This window comes from Coturnix japonica, chromosome 1 (assembly GCF_001577835.2).
Source record: "Coturnix japonica isolate 7356 chromosome 1, Coturnix japonica 2.1, whole genome shotgun sequence".
Lineage (NCBI taxonomy): Eukaryota > Metazoa > Chordata > Aves > Galliformes > Phasianidae > Coturnix > Coturnix japonica.
This window is the reverse complement of record NC_029516.1, coordinates 140,784,807-140,803,610: the sequence shown is the minus strand read 5'-3', so window position 1 is coordinate 140,803,610 and position 18,804 is coordinate 140,784,807. Positions and strand designations below refer to the sequence as shown.

The 18,804-nt window shown below is 34.7% G+C and overlaps 1 protein-coding gene across 7 annotated transcripts in view; it reads right to left on the bottom strand.

Moving 5' to 3' along the window:
• The window catches only part of DACH1 (dachshund family transcription factor 1), a 351,137-nt gene that overhangs the window by 131,562 nt on the left and 200,771 nt on the right, over positions 1-18,804 (bottom strand). The gene's annotated exons all lie outside the window — the stretch shown is intronic.

Sequence of the window (18,804 nt, the reverse complement as noted above, 5' to 3'; positions counted from 1 at the left end):
GCATGGTCATCAGACTACAGTAAGGAGAATTTTTATACAATGATAACTCACTGATATTCTTTCACAAGCCTATTTGTCTGAGGTATTCCTAGATAAATATTGCACTGAACATGCCAGTATATATGTCACACTCACTAAAAACAGTTATATCATGCAAGCTTTCTATACTATGCAGGGCATTCTGCTCCATTATACTTTCAAGCATAGAAAAGCTTGCTTTTGTGCATGCTGAAGATAATGACAAACTTCAGTCATAGAAGCACCAAGTCAAAAGACTAGAATTAGTTCTGTGCAACAGCTGCGATGACTCATACTGAAGATCATACTTTCCCCCATTATTTTAATTTGCTAAGTCAAATAAACTGCCAAACTCCCTCATACGCTTTGAGAACACTGCAGACCTCCTCACAGAAATGAGCTTTCTGTGATTAGGAATAATTTAATTCAAGTAAATGAAACTAAAAACAAATCAGGGGAGTATGCCAAAATTAAGGCAAATGTCTATTGCAGTGCAACTGAAAAGAGTTTAGATGTTACAAATAATTCCTTTTAGAATTCAATGACATTTACTGTGATTCTATGATTCTTTGTAGTCTCTGTTAAATCTGGCTACAAAATGTTTACAGCAGCTTTCTGAAAGCAACTCTAAATTCCTTTATAATCATACTACTTCAGGAAAGCTGCTTTTAGTTAAAACACAAAAATTGTAGTTACAAGGTTTCTGCAAACATAACTGCCATTCCATTAAGGAAATGGCACAGCAAACAGTAAATAGTGGCCTCAAGGGAAATGTAAGTATTGATTTTATTACTATGTTGGTTGGATTGTATTTGCAATTGTCAACTCTAATTTTAGCTTGTGCATTAAGTATCCTTATAATAGCTTAAGGAAAAAGCAAATATTAATTAGAATATATTGATGATGTTTTTATAAGTCTTAGATTTAGTACTTACCAAGTATATATTGTGAAAAAATACAAATCCCTTTCTTGCTTGTAAACGTAGCTAATAAATGAATAGATAGAAACGATAATTACATGGATTACATGATACTTTTTGTGCATCATGTCATCTGCTGGATGCAATTACTTAAAATTAAAATTACAATGTAGTACAAAGATATTATTATTGCATCCAGCTATGTTATGGCAAAGAAAATGAAGTCACTATTCAAATACAACTTGATCAGAGCATAGACTGACTCTGACCTTCATCCTGCCAAGTGCTTTTTGATAAGTCAGATTCTTACTTGCCATATAGCAAACTATTACCAAGAAAAACCACATCAGGATGGGATTTACTTTCAAGTTCCACCAAAGATGTAATGCAAACTTTTTTTCTGCTCTTTAATTTGAGACAGTACCTTCATAAATCCAAACTTCTTATTCGTTGTCATTTGTTTCTGGTAAAATTCACATGTACTTAGCTAGCGGAATAGATTCATGGCTTACATTTGCCATAGCAGACATAGAATTATCTGATAGAATATAAAGATGCAGTGCCTTCCTCGTCAAAGTTTTACCATCTTGATATAAGAAATGAAAAGACTATAAGTATGTGGTGACAGTAATTTCAAACAATGTAAGAGTGATTTGACAATACTGAGGAAAATGATTTCCTGCCCATATGTACTACACATTTTATACCATGTCACTTGTACAAAAAGTGACACTTGAGAAAAAAAAAAACAAACTATTCCTGATAAATTTCTTGTTTAATGTGTTAAGTTTCTAAAGGTAGCTAAAAATAATTGTTTATGTGATCTACAGCACTGCCAACTCCAGCAGTTTTATCACCAGTCCTGATGTCATTCATACTTCAAAAATCTCTGCTTCAGAAGACATACAAGTATGTGTTAATTTTAGCATCTCAGTTAAAGGAGAGTCCCCCAGCTCCCTCCAGCTGTGTGCTGTAGTATCTGAAATTGAGTGGGGGCTCTGTGGCCAAGTGAGTGCCTGGGGTTGTGGGTCTCTTTCCTAGGTGTGGCCCTATCTGCGCTGGGGACCTGGTAAACACAGACAAGGGTAAATTACCTGGCTTGGAGCAGTTATACCTGAGCACCCTCCTTTATGTTGTTGCCAAACTTTACCTCAAACCTTGAGAAAACAACAGACCAAGAGCACTGCAGTGTCGAAACATTAAATTTCAGTCAGATGGCCTGCAACTGTTCTGTTCCTGCACTGTGCTTCTTCCTTTTCTTTATACACATGTGCTGACTGCTGTGATATTTAAGGGGTTTTGAAAGGCTGCTTCTATTTCCTGCCAAATGGCAGAGAAAAAAGAAAAAAAGGGAGGCCCTGCTGATTTTTTCCTGCCCATGTCCAAACATACAATAAGGGGCATGTAGAGGGAGGGCTCTTGATTTGTGCAAAGTGGAAGGGCACACCCGAGTCTCAGTGGACTCTTCTGTTTTCTCATACCCAGAGAGAGCCAAACTTGAAAGATACCACCAACACTTTGCTTTCCACAAGGCACAGCTTCCAGAAGAGCTGTTCCGAGAGCTGGGCAAGCACAGGCTCTCCGTAATCTTCCCTCTGCATTTCACACAACCTAACTTCCCCTGCAGAAGATGGTAGGTGAATAAATGGAGGTCTCTTTTGTTTGACATGTATCAATGCATGCAGCTGTATAAAAGTTCAAGGACCACATTTGTTATGCATGTATTTATACCTTCTTTCCTCTCAGGGGACATCAAGATCTTAATCAAAAGTCTCAGTAACACTTAGGTGGCGCAGAGTGGATTGTTTGTGGGTCACCTGATGAAAGCAAATTCCTCTATTCATGATTGCTAAAATGTATGTCTATTGTTCTTAATGAGCTGCTATTTATTTTATCCACGCAACACTATAAGTTTAAAATAAATACAGAAATGCACAAATTAACTATTAAAACTAAAGCACAGTTTTTAACATACACACAGGTGCATTTGTCAAGTGTAGTACAGAAGGGCTTCCACAAAATAAGTTCAAAAGGTCTAAGAGAAAAACAAAATGCAGACTACTCAGTGCTGTAAATATGAGTGCAGTGAGCTCTGGTCAAAATATTTTTTGCAGAGGATTTTCCTCAAGGAAACTTAATATGCTTATATAACAATATGTAATAACAATACAGTTATGTATTACTGTATTGCATATGTATATGTAATAACAATACAACATAGATATGCACAACAATATGGCTGAAATGACTTATTTCAATATTATTTCAATAGAACTTTTTATGTAAAATAGTTGTGTAAATGATGACATTACATGATTACTTGAAAGCATTAGGAAAGAAATTGTTTCTGTTATTATTGTCTAACAAGATCACTGTATTGCATCACTTAACAGGTCTGAAAAGGCAGGCAACAGTAAGAAAGCTCACTGCTTTACTACAAACCTCTACATGTATTAAGCAAGCAAAATGATGTAACTTCATGTTTCCTCTAAACCATTTAAGCAATAATAACTGTATTCTGTTCCTCAAAGGAAGATTTACTGTGCTTGCGATTCATGATGCTAAATGTCATTAACAGCATTTCTTCCTCCTAAAAGCTGAATTACAGTAGGAGAATCTGCAATTTCTCTCTCTCTCTTTTTTTTTTTTTTCCCAAAATTGATATCAGAAGCATTTTAAAAGAGAAAACTATCTTTCATTTACTATAACAAGAAGAATAGAAGGTAAATTCCGGTGTTGTTTGATAGAGAAAACAAAATAAGAAACAAACATGCATTATATGCTATTGAAGTGGCATAAACAACATCACTGGTAATGTTAAATGCTTTCTTTTAAAACACTCAGGCATAAAAGTCTTTTACTCTCAGCAAAATCTCTGTTGTGGTGATGGGGAATGCATTTCCACTAAAAGCTTCAAATCATTCCCTTGTAGACTCTGCTGAAAGATCAGAGCTGATCATTCACAGTCACATAGAGAAATCTATGTTCTGCCTTCACTAGTACGACTTTCTGCCTGAATAAGATAATGTTGATGGGACTGCTAGTTTTATCCTAGGGAAACAGGGATATGTTCCTGGAAGGAACTCAAATTAAAGGAAGAGTTTAAATTTAAATGAGAAGGTTGAAGCATTCCAAAATACACACCACTTGAATAACAGAGATTTGGAGTGCCTTAAGTAAATAGTTCTTGGTGACCATATTCTGTAGTAAGCAAGCTGTTTAGAAGAGTACTTCATGCTGAGTTTTAGAACCACTAGTAAATTAAACATCAAAAACTGTATGGATGTGGATTAATACAGGGTCCTAGAAGGAAGTTTAAAAGTCATACAAAGCAAAATCGCTATTTTATGAAGGAAAAAAATCTGCATATTATCATATGAAACTAATAATTTCAACACATAAACAGACTACTCTTAACAGAGATGTACGTAAACAGGTAAGATTATTAACTACTGATGTACAAATCTTCTGAAAGGAAATCTGAATTTCTGTTTTGTGGATAGGTTTACCATCTCACAGATGGCAGCTCAGGAGGGGAAATGATTTCTACAGGCTCACCACCCACCAGTAGGGGAAGGGAGGGAGAAGACGCTGAGGCCAGTTCTGACCCTACCCCCTAGAATACCAGACAGAATAGCTTCAAGTCACAATTTTCTTCTTAGGCTGCTCCCAGGGCAGCATGCAATTATGTACTGCAACTGGCTTAGGGCAGGCTGAGACTACAATTAGTTCCTTGACCTTGCTGAGACTAACAGTGTGAGTAAGGTGAATGTGACATATCTTTTTCTCAAAATTCTCAATTGTTTAATGCAACCAGTGCAACAAAATTTGCTCTGCATCTTTAAAAAACAACAACAATAAAAAGCAAATAATATATATAAAAAAAACTAAAAAAAGAGTTATATACAAATTCAACAAAAAGGTCAAAAAGATTTTTTTTAAACTCAGTTTCTAAAGCTTTATTGATAAAATGACTATAAATATATATTATCTCTTTATTTCTACTTTCCAATAAAAAAGCATAAGACTGTTTTCTCCTTTCTGTAATAAGTTCATTAATTAGTTATAGATGTTTTACGACAATACTCAGGGAAGTTCAATTAGGATCATAGACAATTATCCGTGATAAAGCTCATGGCAGAAACTGTAGATTGAATAAATGCTGACACGGGTGCCTTAAAGCACATGCCACTCACATAGCATCAGGTACAGCTACCCCTTAGGTCTAAAGATTCAAATACTCCTTTCAGCACTCTGGCACATCTCAAGTAATTAGAAGCCATCTGCTGAAATCTTCTATGTTCAGTCTCAAACAGCCATCTTGAAATGGTTGGGGCTTTATGTCATGCTAGAGGGCATACCTTTCCCTCCACAGTGAAGTTGAAAGAGGCCTCAGACAGTGAGTAAGAATGAGATCATGCAGAGAAGGAAACACTGCAAGGAGCTGTTTGACCTAGGTTGTCCAATTAATTGCCAGTGAGTTAAAACAATGCAAATTCATTGAACAAATAAATATAAATCCTCTAAATTAAAGATGAAATGTACATCAGTTTGGAACTCAATCATAAATTAAATACTCCTAATAGCCAATTAAAATAGAATATCAGGAACAAGTCAGGCAGGGAGAGATGGCTAAGTTAACCAAAGAACAAGCAGAACATGTTTCTACTCATCTTGCAGTTCAGATGTAACATGCTCCTACTGCATACAACTAACGGGCACAGAAATGCAAGCACAAAATCCAGAAGTCAGAGTTGGTATCCATGAATGCAGCAGGATATCCATGAATGCAGTGGAAAGGACAGCCTTTAAAGGTCCTTTCCAACTCCAACAATTCTATGTTTCTATGGAAGAGTTTGCAAAGCAACATTAAAATACCACTGCAAACCAGACCCACCTGAAAAATCACTTTTCTAATCTTCTGGTTGAAGAAGTCACAGAAGCAGGGCCAGAAACTGTTCTATAACACCTGCTCTTCAAGAGTAATAGAAAAGCCTGATTATTATTCACTGTTTAAAAGGTCACTTTATGAGACAGGCATAGGCATAAGGAATAAGACAGATCATGATGGTATACATGAAATGACTAAAAATACTGGAAGTAAAGCCTGTTCTGACCATGCATATATATATATATATTTTTTTTTTTCTTTTTCTGTAAGATGTATAGAATATAATAATTGAGGTATGTATTTGGTTTGAATGGGAACATGCCATAAATCATAATCCCCAATTATAAAGTTGAAGAACATTTCTGAGTGCACAATATTAATGGAGATCAAAAAGGCAAATAACCCATATGTAATACATGAGCAGTGAGAAGTAACCTCCAGAACTTCCATGTAAATCAGTTAGTTATATGGCACACTGGGTCAAGGTTTAGTGAAGCAACTTCTCAAAACCATAAAAATCACTTGTTGGAACAGCTGAGTCCACAGTGCATAGGAGTGGATGCTTTTTAGTATTCCTAACTAATTCTAGATGTTCCTTTGGTAGCAATTGTTATATACAAGCACAACAAAGTTATTTAGAATGCTCACATAAGGAAGGTATCACAGCGTGGCCCTAAAAAAGCACATAATGAAGTCTCTGAATTAACTTCATTTCAAAGGGCAAATGAGCAGTGTCAGTCTTGTAAAGCCTGTATTTTTCTCTATGCCATGTCAGGGGAACAGTGAGAAGTAGTCAAAGCACTGCCTGGACATGAAATAACGTATGTCTTAAAAAATTAAAATACTATTGAGATCATTTTAACTGTGGACGAAGCACATTTATCATTTACAAACAAAGGACAATAACAATATAAATACTCTTTTGGAAATTCACATGACTATTTATTCGAATATGACTGACTACAAAGTGCTCAGAAATACAGAACATTTTAAAAATCTACATTACAATATTAGTTGGTGAAACCATTAATATATTTATCCTTTCTCAAAAGAACATGAGACCATAACTATTAAGTTCTGTAACTAAAAGTGAACTAATCATCTGTACGAGGGGGTTTCTCTGGTAGTCCAAATCTGCTGCTTATGACCACAAATGTATCCAGCTAAGTCCTGGCTGAATCTTATCCAAATCTCTCATTCTATCAATACTGCATAAATACACCTTCCTCATTGATAACGGCTTGGAAGAAGCACAAAGTGAATCACAAAGAGTTGATCACAGAGAAGACAAAGATGTTAAACTCCGTTCACAACTGCCTTGATTCATCTGGTAAAAAACATTAGAATCAACATAAGGAGCCACTAAGTTGAGCTCACTAGCTGGAGGGCTGAGGCCAAGAATCCCTAAAAGACATGCTTTCAAAAGGCAAATGGTATCTATCATTATGTGCATGGATCAAAGTCCCAAAAAGAAGCACAAACACACACACAGTGTCTCAGTAGTTTAGTCAGTAGCTTAAAATGCTATAAAGGAAAAACTAAAGATCTGCTAAAACTGCTTTAGCTCTAAAGTTCTGTAATTAAAAGTGAAATCAAATAAAGAAACAAGGAGCAGATGTTGGTTTTATTTCTCTATGTTGATTTTATTAAGTAAACATTTCCTCCTCCTCTTCCCCCAAGACATCCTTTTCTTCCATTTATTTGCTATGCTTCCTATTATTTTCTTTTCCCACTAAACAACTGTAACCTTCAACAGTACAATGAAGTAATTTATGTCTAAATTCTTGTCACATTTGGAATTTTTTTAATGCATTTTGTAATGTTGTAGTTGATTCATAACTTTTGTCTCAGATGTAAAATGGAAGTAGAATATAACCTTTTTTACTCTACTCTGATTAACACCTGTAAGAACACAAGTGATATGAAAAGAACACAAGTTTTTATGAAAAAAAAAAAAGATCTTTTCTTTTTCTTTTTTTTTTTTTCTTTTTTCTTTTCATAAAAACAACCTCCTTCTCTAATTACTTTGTTTTCGTAAGCTACTGAAGATATCCCCTGATAGGAATTAAACTAGCACCCAGTTGGTGCCTTATTATCTCTTCAACAAAATGATTTATTGTTTGTATTCTGAAAGTAAAAGAGGAGGAAAATTACATTTTCTGTACCAATATCAGTAGCCCTATCAATTCCTCTGAAGTATTCTTTGAAGCTGACAATGAACAATACTGTAATGGCACCAGAAACAGTTAACTCTAACAAAGCTGCTTAGACAAAATCTTTGACAACTGAGGTCATTGTACCTCATCATGATTTAACCTTAGATATTAAATCTTATGTTTCTTACCTCAGCATGACTCGCTGTAATGTTCAAATTTAAATTTATCTCCTACTCTTCAGTGCGGACATAACTGAATATTTTTTAATTTTTTGAAGGTTTCAAGCAAAGTTTAATTAAGCAGGAACAGGTAAAATACATTTTAAAATGTCAGGAAGAAAAAGTTGCAAATCCTTTATGTGTGTATCTAAGCTATAAATAATAAACTAATTTTTAGATGAGTTACTTTTTACTTCAATGAGAATTTCATGCTTTGCTTTTATACACTGAATGAAAAGGCAGGAAAAGAAACCCAGAAAAAGGGTTGAAAACAGGCAGAGGAAATTTCTATCAACCTGCATAACTATAACCAAATCTTAAAGATGCATACATACATAAGCATGGAACATTAAAAATAAATAAATAAATAAATAAATTCCTTTGTTGAAGAAGAGAGGTGCCATAAGAGAGAAGGTGCTGCAAACACAGTAATTTATTTCCAAACTTGCCCATTTGTAAAAGAACATCCTTCAATGAAGAACAGGAGATGGTTCCCTCAAGCAGGGAAGCCAGTAGAATATGCTCAATGGGAAAGCCAAGTATAGCTCTTCCCTTATGCTCCTCTGCAACTCCAAGGAAACTGGAGTAGAAAACAATTCCAACACATCCACAATGTTTCAGTTACGCATATTGCTAGGAAAATCCTTTCTGCCAAGTTTTAACCATCATGCTTTCTCTTCCTTCTCATTATAAAATGGATTTACTTGGGGATGAAAACAATGACTAGCACTACTTTAAATAGATGACACATTATCAAAATATCAGTTAGTAGTTGTACCAATCACAGTGTTAATTCTGGACATCAAAGACAGGAAAACTTTAAAAGGAGCATTCATAGATGTGTACACTGAACTCAGCAACATTCTGAAATGTTACAATCAGTTTTGGAATAAATACCTTTTCACCAACTCATCAGTGATGTGGTTCCCTGAGACAGGAAGATTTCATTGCTCAGGCAGCCACAAGCACTGGAGACCTATTCAGCTACCTGCATATAAGAATCTACTATTATTTCAGATGTGGTCTGATTCCTCAGATCTCACTGAACTTGCAAATAAGACACAGCACCTCACTGCATATGATCTCTGCCATACTGACATGTAAGCTAAGTTGGAAGTCAAGCAGGATGCCCTAGGGCATCCCAAATTGTACAAGGCACCTGTACACAGCCAAATCAAGATGCGGATTTTTTTCTTGCTGGAAGCACATTCATAATGTCAGACAGTGATCTGCTTAGTGCTCACCCCAAAAGCCTTATCTCTTATAATCTTTAGATAAATTTTGTAGTATGGTCCAGAGAAGTGTGGTTTATCCTCTGCAGTCTTAAGCTAAAAAAAAAAATAAAACAAAATCATAGCTTAATCTGTGATTGCTCACTCATTCAAACTTGAAATAATTTAAGACATTTAAATGCATATAGCCTAGAATAAAGTTTCTATTTTTAATAAACCTGTATTTTTAGTAAAACTAGGTGAAGTTAAAAAAAAGGAACGTTATATTACTCAGAATACAAGAAAATGGACTATACTCAACTATAATTTTAACATTATGTCCTATTGTGAGTTGACCTTCTATTCTCCTTAACCCTTTTTTCATCAAAGCCACCTACACCCACTTTGCCTTCTGTTTCTCTAATCTGCAGTTATTTATGTTTTCTTCATGCTGCTCTATCCACCATGGGAACAAAATTGTATTTGGTGAAATACAGAGCTAATTATACCATGAACCCAACAACAAAAAGATAGAGCAGATGTTACTTCAGACGTGCTAACAGTCCCTATGCTTAATGCACACATAGTAAAGCACCAAACAGTATTTGAAAATGTGATGGGTTTAAACATGTGGAAAGAAATTAGCACAAAACTCAAACAGAATGACATACTTAATAGGCTCTGAAACATTTATTCAGTGGTGGCATTCAGTATCAATTTTACTGTAATTCAATACATATGTGAGGCTATTTGTGGGGTCAAATATAGCACATTACATAATTATGCTCAGTTTCTTCTGATCTCAGTTCCCAGTTTCTTCAGTGTACCTTCTCCTCATGCATCAGAACCTCCAACTCTAGTACAAAATTTGTCCATCTCTTTGTCCATGTGAAGATTTAAAAAAAAAAACAAAAAACAAACAAACAAACAAAAAACCAAAACTAGATCTAAGAATAAATGTATAGGCAAACTATATATATATATATATATATAAATGTATAGGCAAACTATATATATATATATATATATATCATTCTGTCTGAAATCAATACAAGTAAGAACTGCAGAGTGAAACTTAACAGCGGAGAAGAATATCCGATACTAATTAGAAACACAGGTTGTTTCTTTTTGTTTTAACTTAGCTTGTTGTGTTTATTTGAAATACAGGAACAGTGAGGATGACTGCACACCAGTCCTCAAGCCCATGGTCTTGTGAATTTAATAGAACAATAGAGGCTTAAAAATGCAACCACAGGCAGAGATGATATAAATACAGACTGTCAATACTCTCAAGTGCCAATCAACCTACCAGGCACCTCTCAAGAATAACTGGAAGATAGTTTGGTATTTATTATAAAGGATTTACTAGGATTAGAGTGTGATCTCTCAGCAGCCTACAGCACAGTCTCTGCAAGTAGGGGAGTACCATGATCACAATTTCCCCCTCTCTTGTTAAAAAACTTCTGCAAGACTATTACTTCTCATTCTCTACTGCAAGCTTCAAAATGGAAATTGAGCCTATAGATCCTGGAACTCAAAATAGAGTTGGATTCATAGGTTCTTCCCTCAGTTTCCACCTTTATCACTGAGTAGAAGAATCAAACAAGTTGGAAGTGATTTAAGATAACTAGTAAACCTTTACAGCAAGCTTAACTTGTAATTTGAACTATTTTGAACACACAGTACAATAAAAGTTTGCCACGTGCTCTCTCTTACCTCACTGCAGAGGAGTCTAATGACTCCTCTGAGTAGCTAAACCACTCTATAACAAAAGCAAAACAAACTTCATTCAGTAAATACATAGTACTCCATAGTACAGATATAAAAGTAAGCAGGACATCAGTCAAGCTTAGCTTCAGTATAAAAACTGAGACCAATGGCACAATTCAGCAAAAATAAATTTGAATTATTAGGTACTGGAGCACTAATTACCTAGTTGTGATAAATCCATATAACTAATGTGAAACATCTAATCTAAAAGGGCACTTTTCCCTCAAAACTACTGAAGATTGCCACAGAACTGATTGAACTCCACTACAGATGAAAAAAAAAGCTAAAAAGAGATGATCTTTTAAATTCAACTTTGAATTGATAGATGCCTTAATAAAATCCCACCAATTACAAATATCGAGAAACATATCTCTAATAATACATATATCTGATAACATACAATTTCATAGAACTGGTTAAAAATCATGCATAAATACAAACTAATCACAGTGTGCTAGAAAGGAACATGTCTTTAATAGCAGTCTTCACAGTATGAAATCAACTGAGCTTATGACGTGTGGCTGAATAACCTAAAATTGTAGAATTAAAAATAATTATTGATAAAAGATAAGACATAAAACCTCCCTAGCTGTTTGAATCAAAGAATATCAGGGGATGGAATGAATGTTGAATTTATGTTGTGGAAAATTGGTCCCAAGTTGGTTTTACACTTCATCAGAAAGCACTTTTGTCCTGTATGCAAACAGTTAATGAAGCATACCAAAACTGCAACTTTTTTTGCTAGCGCTAGTGTAGTAAGATTCACAGCGTATTCCATAGTTTGCAGAATATTTAAAGAGAAACATTACAGACTTTACATTTAGTCTTTTGTTGTTGTTATAATGTAGAACCATATAATTTTACATGAGGTCTCTTCTTGCATTTTCAAGTGCCATTATACATAGCCTTGCATAGCCTTTATATACAACCCACTGTATGCCTTTCATATCTGAAGCATGCAATACTTTTCCTTCACGGGGTATCTTTAGGAAAAGATTAAATTAATGAATATCTCATGTTCTAATACATTTTAAGAATGCTGTACACATGACTGGATTTAAAATTTTATTGTTAAATCTTTTTTCATCTTTTTTTTTTTTTTCCTTTTTTCCTTCTCCTTTTGTTTTGAGTATTCTCATTCAGATTGAAACAATTATTCCAAGTGTATTACAGTTCTACCTAGATATCTTTTGGGCAGAAAATGAGTAGTATATACTCTTGTATATCAAAACTGAAAAACTGAAATAAACATATACAACAGGAAGCATCTGCCTTCAAAAGACTCCATTTCACACTACAGTTTTACGACTTACACATCAAGAATTTATCTACAGGATTATATCGGAGTATGGTAACTTGCTGTATTATCTCAACAGCAGACAGTGTAATGATTAACTTTGAGAAATTAGTATGGCCTATGCAGCTGCACAAATGATTTGCAAACTCCAGTCAATCACCACATCAAAAAGGAATTCACTATTGCAAAGAAAAGTTGGATTAACGCACAGCCTAAAAAGCCTAAAAGTGGTATAATGCAGGAACTGAAGGTACTTATTTACTTAAGGATCATGAAAGCTTTTTTATCTGCATCCAGTCTTATACCACTTATTTTGTAAAGAAACTCCCACAGGTAGACCAACAGAGTAAAGGCTTCATAGAAATATAGGTTACACTGAATGCCCAGACTTAAGAAAATGAGCATAAACTGTCTTTTGTCACACACCCTCATCAAACAGGCCAATTAGCAAAGAGAAAATACTCCAAAATTGGGTGGGCCTTCCCATGTAAATTACAGGTAGTTACATGAGAAGAGAGCATAGAAAGTTGCAGATCAACAAGACAGGCTGAGGTGTATTAAGTAAACACTGGAGAAAAACTAATTATAAACATAATAAATGATTTTGGCATTCCATTTACAATTAGGACTGAAAAAGTGTATAACATTTCCAATAACAACCATCAGATGAAGTTTTAAGGCCCGTTTCTAGCCTTGGGTGCACTGAACTAGTTTTTAGGTATTAAATTAATATTAAATACATAATATAAAACAGCTATATAACAGTTTTCTAGTAGAATCTTCACGTTTCCATTTGACAGCTGACATTTAGCTTCTTAGCTTCTGTTTTTATTATTATTTATCCTGCAATAATATGCTGATATAAATCATCCTCTTAGGCTTCTGATAAACTCGCTTATGTTTTTACTACACATTATTTCATTTTGAGCAAAACTTGCACATTCATCCAAATATGTTTGGAGATTCTCCAAAGGTAGTAAGCCCAGAAGAGTAACACCTTCCACTCCTAATAAATGTTCAGTAAAGCATAATTTTACAGCAAGCTACTTCTAGCACAGGCAACTGTACTTATATTTGAATTTGTATAGTGAACTTGTTGGACCTCATTAGCTAAGAAAGCTTGGCTTGATTAATGTTTTAATATAAATCTTTCCAGAAAGCCCAGATGTAGAAAGAAAATGGAAGTGGTGATTCAGGAGACACCACTCACCCCCTCCGAGTCCATACTAAGGAACTGTTTCTGCCTGGTGCTAAGGGACATCATGCTGGTGGTGCTGCTGTCTTTCAGATGAGATGTAAAACTGAGTTCTGACAACTTGCAGTCATTAAATATCCCATGGCACTTTTCACAGGAGTACATGTGTTAACCCATATGTCCTGGCTATATTCCAAATGCATAATTGCATTCTGCCTACCTAAATTCCCTATGCAGTTTCAGTAGCATGCAGTACTATTTATTCTCTTTCTCTTCTCTCTCCAGCACTGCTCTTTAGCTGCTCTGCCTAGGTACAAGGCAAGACACAGACACACCACAATACTTCACCTTTATCTGGCAGACAAAAGGATCGAAGGTGCCTCAGATCTACAGTGTGATGCGTAGGAAGAAAAAGGGAAAAAAATACTAGGTGGGGAGTCACCTAAATTAAACAGCAGAGAAGTAATAATGACAAGAAAATCTAAGAACTGTTATCCTCCTCTATCTGAAATTTCAGTACTCAGCAGTTTTGAAAAGTACATCTGTTCTTTTAGGTTGCACAGTCCCAGACTTTTGTGGACTTGAAAATAGACTGGCAAGCTTTTTAAGATTGTACTCTGGAGCTTAAATACTTATGTCAAGCATAAACTTCACATAAATTCCACTCCTGGAGATAGCCATCTACTCTGCTAAGCTGAAAACAAGAAGTCATTTCAAGGTCCATTTCTGTATTTTACATTTTAAGTTGAGTGTATAGAAACACTGATGAAACACATGCATGCCCTAGATAATACTCTTGAATATCCCAGTTACTGAACCACACAATCATTCTCTTTCTTTTCTAATTAATCATGTGATCGCTTCTTCACAGTGGTCCTGGTACAGAAGGAGTGAAAAACACAGCAAAAACTCAGACCAGTTACCACATTGCAAATTAACAACAGAGACTGACAAGAGAGTTTTGTTGTATTCATACGGTTCATACTTCTTCAGTAATGCTCTAGACTACTATTTCTGAGCTCACATCACTTGATCATCTGGTGAAACTTCTAGTGTCTCTGGGTTCTGGGCCCATACATTTTTAGAAAGAATATATACTGAATTCAGCCTTAAAGACCAGCAAGTGGAGGATTCCACCTAGTCTTTAGGCTCTACATAGTGCAGTCAAAATAGAAACAATACAGGTAAGACAGAATTCTTAATGCCAGTTCTTAACACAGATGAAACTGAGTTATTTAGAGTTCTTCAGGATTAAAATAAATAAATAAATAAAAATGGAATTGAGCTTTCCCTCTGGGTTTTCTGTGATTAACTCGTTAGTAGAACTTAAGACTTTTGTCCTCTTCAGATTCAGGTCTGAAAGGGATCTATCCAAATGTACTTTTTTGGTACAGGACATACAAACCAGCTGTAAAGCATTTATGCCAAGATACAATAAACTGAAATTTTCAGTATCAACGGCCTGAATCAAGGTTAGTCATCTGTACATAACAATTTACGTATTCATTGGTACTAATTTTCTATCTCTTTCTAAACCCTGGAGGATTGGACTCAGAACTTTACCATCTTGTGAAGTTCAATGATTTAAACATGACTGATTTTTTTTTTTCTTTTTTTCTTTTTTAATCATCACCATTGCATTCCTATCATAAAAGCAATACAATCAATGATGCGGAAAAACAACTGCAGTAAGTTTCTTCTTCTGATAAAGCCATTTAGTCTTATTCTTTTCTTTTTTTTTTTTTACTTTATTTAGTCTTTTTTTTTTTTTACTTTATTTTTCTTATTCTTTTATTTGTCTTATTCTATTCATTAGTCTCATTCTTACCATTAATCCTAAACTGCATTCTATTGCACGCAGAATGGATCAAACATATTTTCAAGGAGGAGTCTTAAATCTTGTAGCCAAAATTGCTGATAACAATCATAGCAAGTGGCAGAGTCAAGTGAGAGATGCCACCTTCACATGAAGTTCATCTTTACACACATCTTTATTCTTCTGAACGAACCTGCTATCAACTTTCTTCACTATTAAACTCACTGTACCTTGAGCTTTTCTTACTGTTCATGGAGGACATATACTCAGGTTTTATTGATAAGCTCTCAGAAAGTAAAAGAAGACCAAAACAACCTCCATATACTCTGCAAGCACAACTGCATGAAATAAATGCAGGTCTGATGGATGTTGAATTAATGTCAATGACATTTTGTTATATATGACCCTGATTCTCCTTTCACTTATGCTGCTGTAAATCTAGGAAGAAAAATACTCCATGGATTTTCATGAACTTACTCTGCTCAAAAGCTGAAACAGCTAAGAAAGAATGAAATGTTCTTTATTTAAATATTGATTGTGCACTTAGGAAATTAAAATAGTAACAATGCATATACTGAAAATAAAGATGAGTTTTCATATATATTAACTTCTGCCAGTTTATAGGCTTAGAGAGAATTCTAAGTAACTAGCTCGTCTAAAATGAAAACAGGAATATTCCTAACAAAAGGATTTTGTACTTGAGGGGATTAGAGGACAGAAAGTACCTCAGAAGCCTTTGGAATATCCTGCATAGAAACAGGTTATTTTTAAAAAATAATTNAGAACAGACTGTTAAACTTACAATCCCTTTTCTTCTTCTCCCTCTGACATGCAAACACCTGACACACAAAGGGAGTCACATTCAGAAGGAGATTATGATGCAATGATCTCGTTGTGAATGTTGCATTATGGCTTCAGCATCACTGTAAGAGCTCCCCTGGCACTTGTGCTTACAGCAATTTGAATTTCTCTGGCAGCTAGGTATGATTTGTGACAAATTTCAGCCTTGCTCTTCATTGAGGGCGTACACTGGCAAGAGACTGAGGTATTTGCCATGGAGATTGGAAAGAAGAAAATGTTAAGAAGAACATTTGAGCAACATTTTTCTTTTTTTGGAGAACACTGATTTTTAGTAATTATTAAGCAAAATAAAGCAGTTCTCTGCAGGAGAATCATTCAGTGCTTCTTAATAAAAGTTATCTTACTATATGTTCTGTTTGAAAGACTTTTCTGCTACTAATTCTAATGACTATTATAAATGCATATACCACTAGACAAATGCTCCATCTAGGATGCAAAGTATCTTTCTATCGATGTACAGCATCATGTGACATGAGTTAAATCAAGTTTACCTGTACATTTTTATACACCAACTAAACATCTAAATTTCCTCTCTATTCGTCCTAGAAAATACCCTTAACTCTTCTGAACTATAGGGTAATCTGGTGGGTTTAATTCTTGGCACCAGTTCCCCAAAAGTTTGTTGAGCCAAAGCCTCTCTGTTTAGACTAACTAGTTCCCAAAGCTGAGCTGCTATAATGCAAAGCTTGCTCTCAATATCCCTTCTGGCATAAATACATTAATTAGTATCTGTATGCAGAGTTTGTCTAAAACTTTCTTGGTCTTCAGACTAACTGTTATCTCAATTCCTTCCTCATTCCTTCATGTAAGTACTTTAGGTAGGCCCCAGGGAACACAGACAGCTCCATAGCAAAAGCTGCACTCTGAGTACAAGCATTCAGGGAACAATGACAGCACGCTGGCTGGCTTTGGCATGAGCTGATGAATGAGAAATTTAATAGTGAGATATTGCACAGGCTACAAAGAGAAAACTTCCATTTAACAAAGAATTAAGGTTGGCCGGGTTTAGGCTAATAAGGTTTGCACTTTATCCAGTAGAATGAATCCAGGCTTCCATTCACATGTAAAAATAGCCTATCGATTAAAGCATATTTCTTCCTCTTTGGCCCTGTTTTTCAATTATTTTATTTGAGACAATAAGTTTGGCAAGTTCTTTTGTTAACACAGTTCCTGTTATTTTAAAAGCAACTGATTTTATGGCCTATGATTCTCATCTGATACTTAAAATATGTACTCGAGAGAATGCATAGGAGGTGTCAGGTGCACCCCTGGGAGGATAACAATATCCACATAGTCCTGGGTCTTCTATGAGAAGCAGTTTCTGTCTGAACAGGTGAGAAATATTCTGTTTTATTTGCAGATGTTTGGTATACAAAAGGTAAAGGGTAAGACACAGTTCAACGATTAACTGTGATCTACCAAGCATCCTTAAATCAAGGTTCCAAATACAAGAAACAGATCTTCAAAACATATTAAAAATAAGTATTACTATTATTATTATGTTTTAAACTAAAAACACAGGGCACAGTTACATAGATTACATTGACAAATATACTATTTTAAGTATTTTTTAATAACTGCAAGACTTTATTTATTTATATGTATATTTTACTTTATTTTTGAATATCATATCTCTGAAGTCCTAAGAAAATAGTGGAATACTGTGGACTTGATTTATAAGAAATTATTGTAGTACATCTGGCATATCATCAGGTTTTTATTGATCTCTAGGAGAAAAGGTGGAGCGGTAGCACATATTAAATACAATCATATTTCAAAGAAAAAACCCTAGCATGCTGCAGTGATTTATCACACCTATGCCTAAAAAAACATGCTTCAATTGCACTGTCGGTAAACAATTAAAAAAAGGAAAGTAGCAAACTAACAAACTCCAGCATCTTGGAATATTAAATAGAATTAAATATGTGGATTTATTTGATCTACCAATAACTGTTTCAATTTAAATACGACTACATCTCCTACAAAAACAGAAGTCATAGACACAGGCTGCTAAAAAGTTGCGTCTGTGAAGGGAGTTTAAAACTGAAGAAAAGGAAAGATTATATAAAGTAGAAATAAAAATCTAAAAACAGATTCCTAATTTAGAAAAGGCACTATTTGGAGAGCTGGAAATGAAAAAGATGATTAATATATGAGAATACACATCAGCTAAGTTTGGCACAACTCACTATATGATAATGTGAGAAATTTCCATGAAGCTGCAATACAATATATCAGCACATATCACTTTCCGGAAGCAATAGAATTACGTACTTTTAAAATATTTATAGTTATACAGATGGAAATAATTGGGAACAACAGTTTTGTTTAAACCAATTTGTTTAAACCAGAATGCTTACTGTTCTCCAGCAGTGGGGAAAAACTCTCATTATACTACATATAAGAAATACTTATATACGATTAGAAACTCCTCATTTCAAATTGTAAATC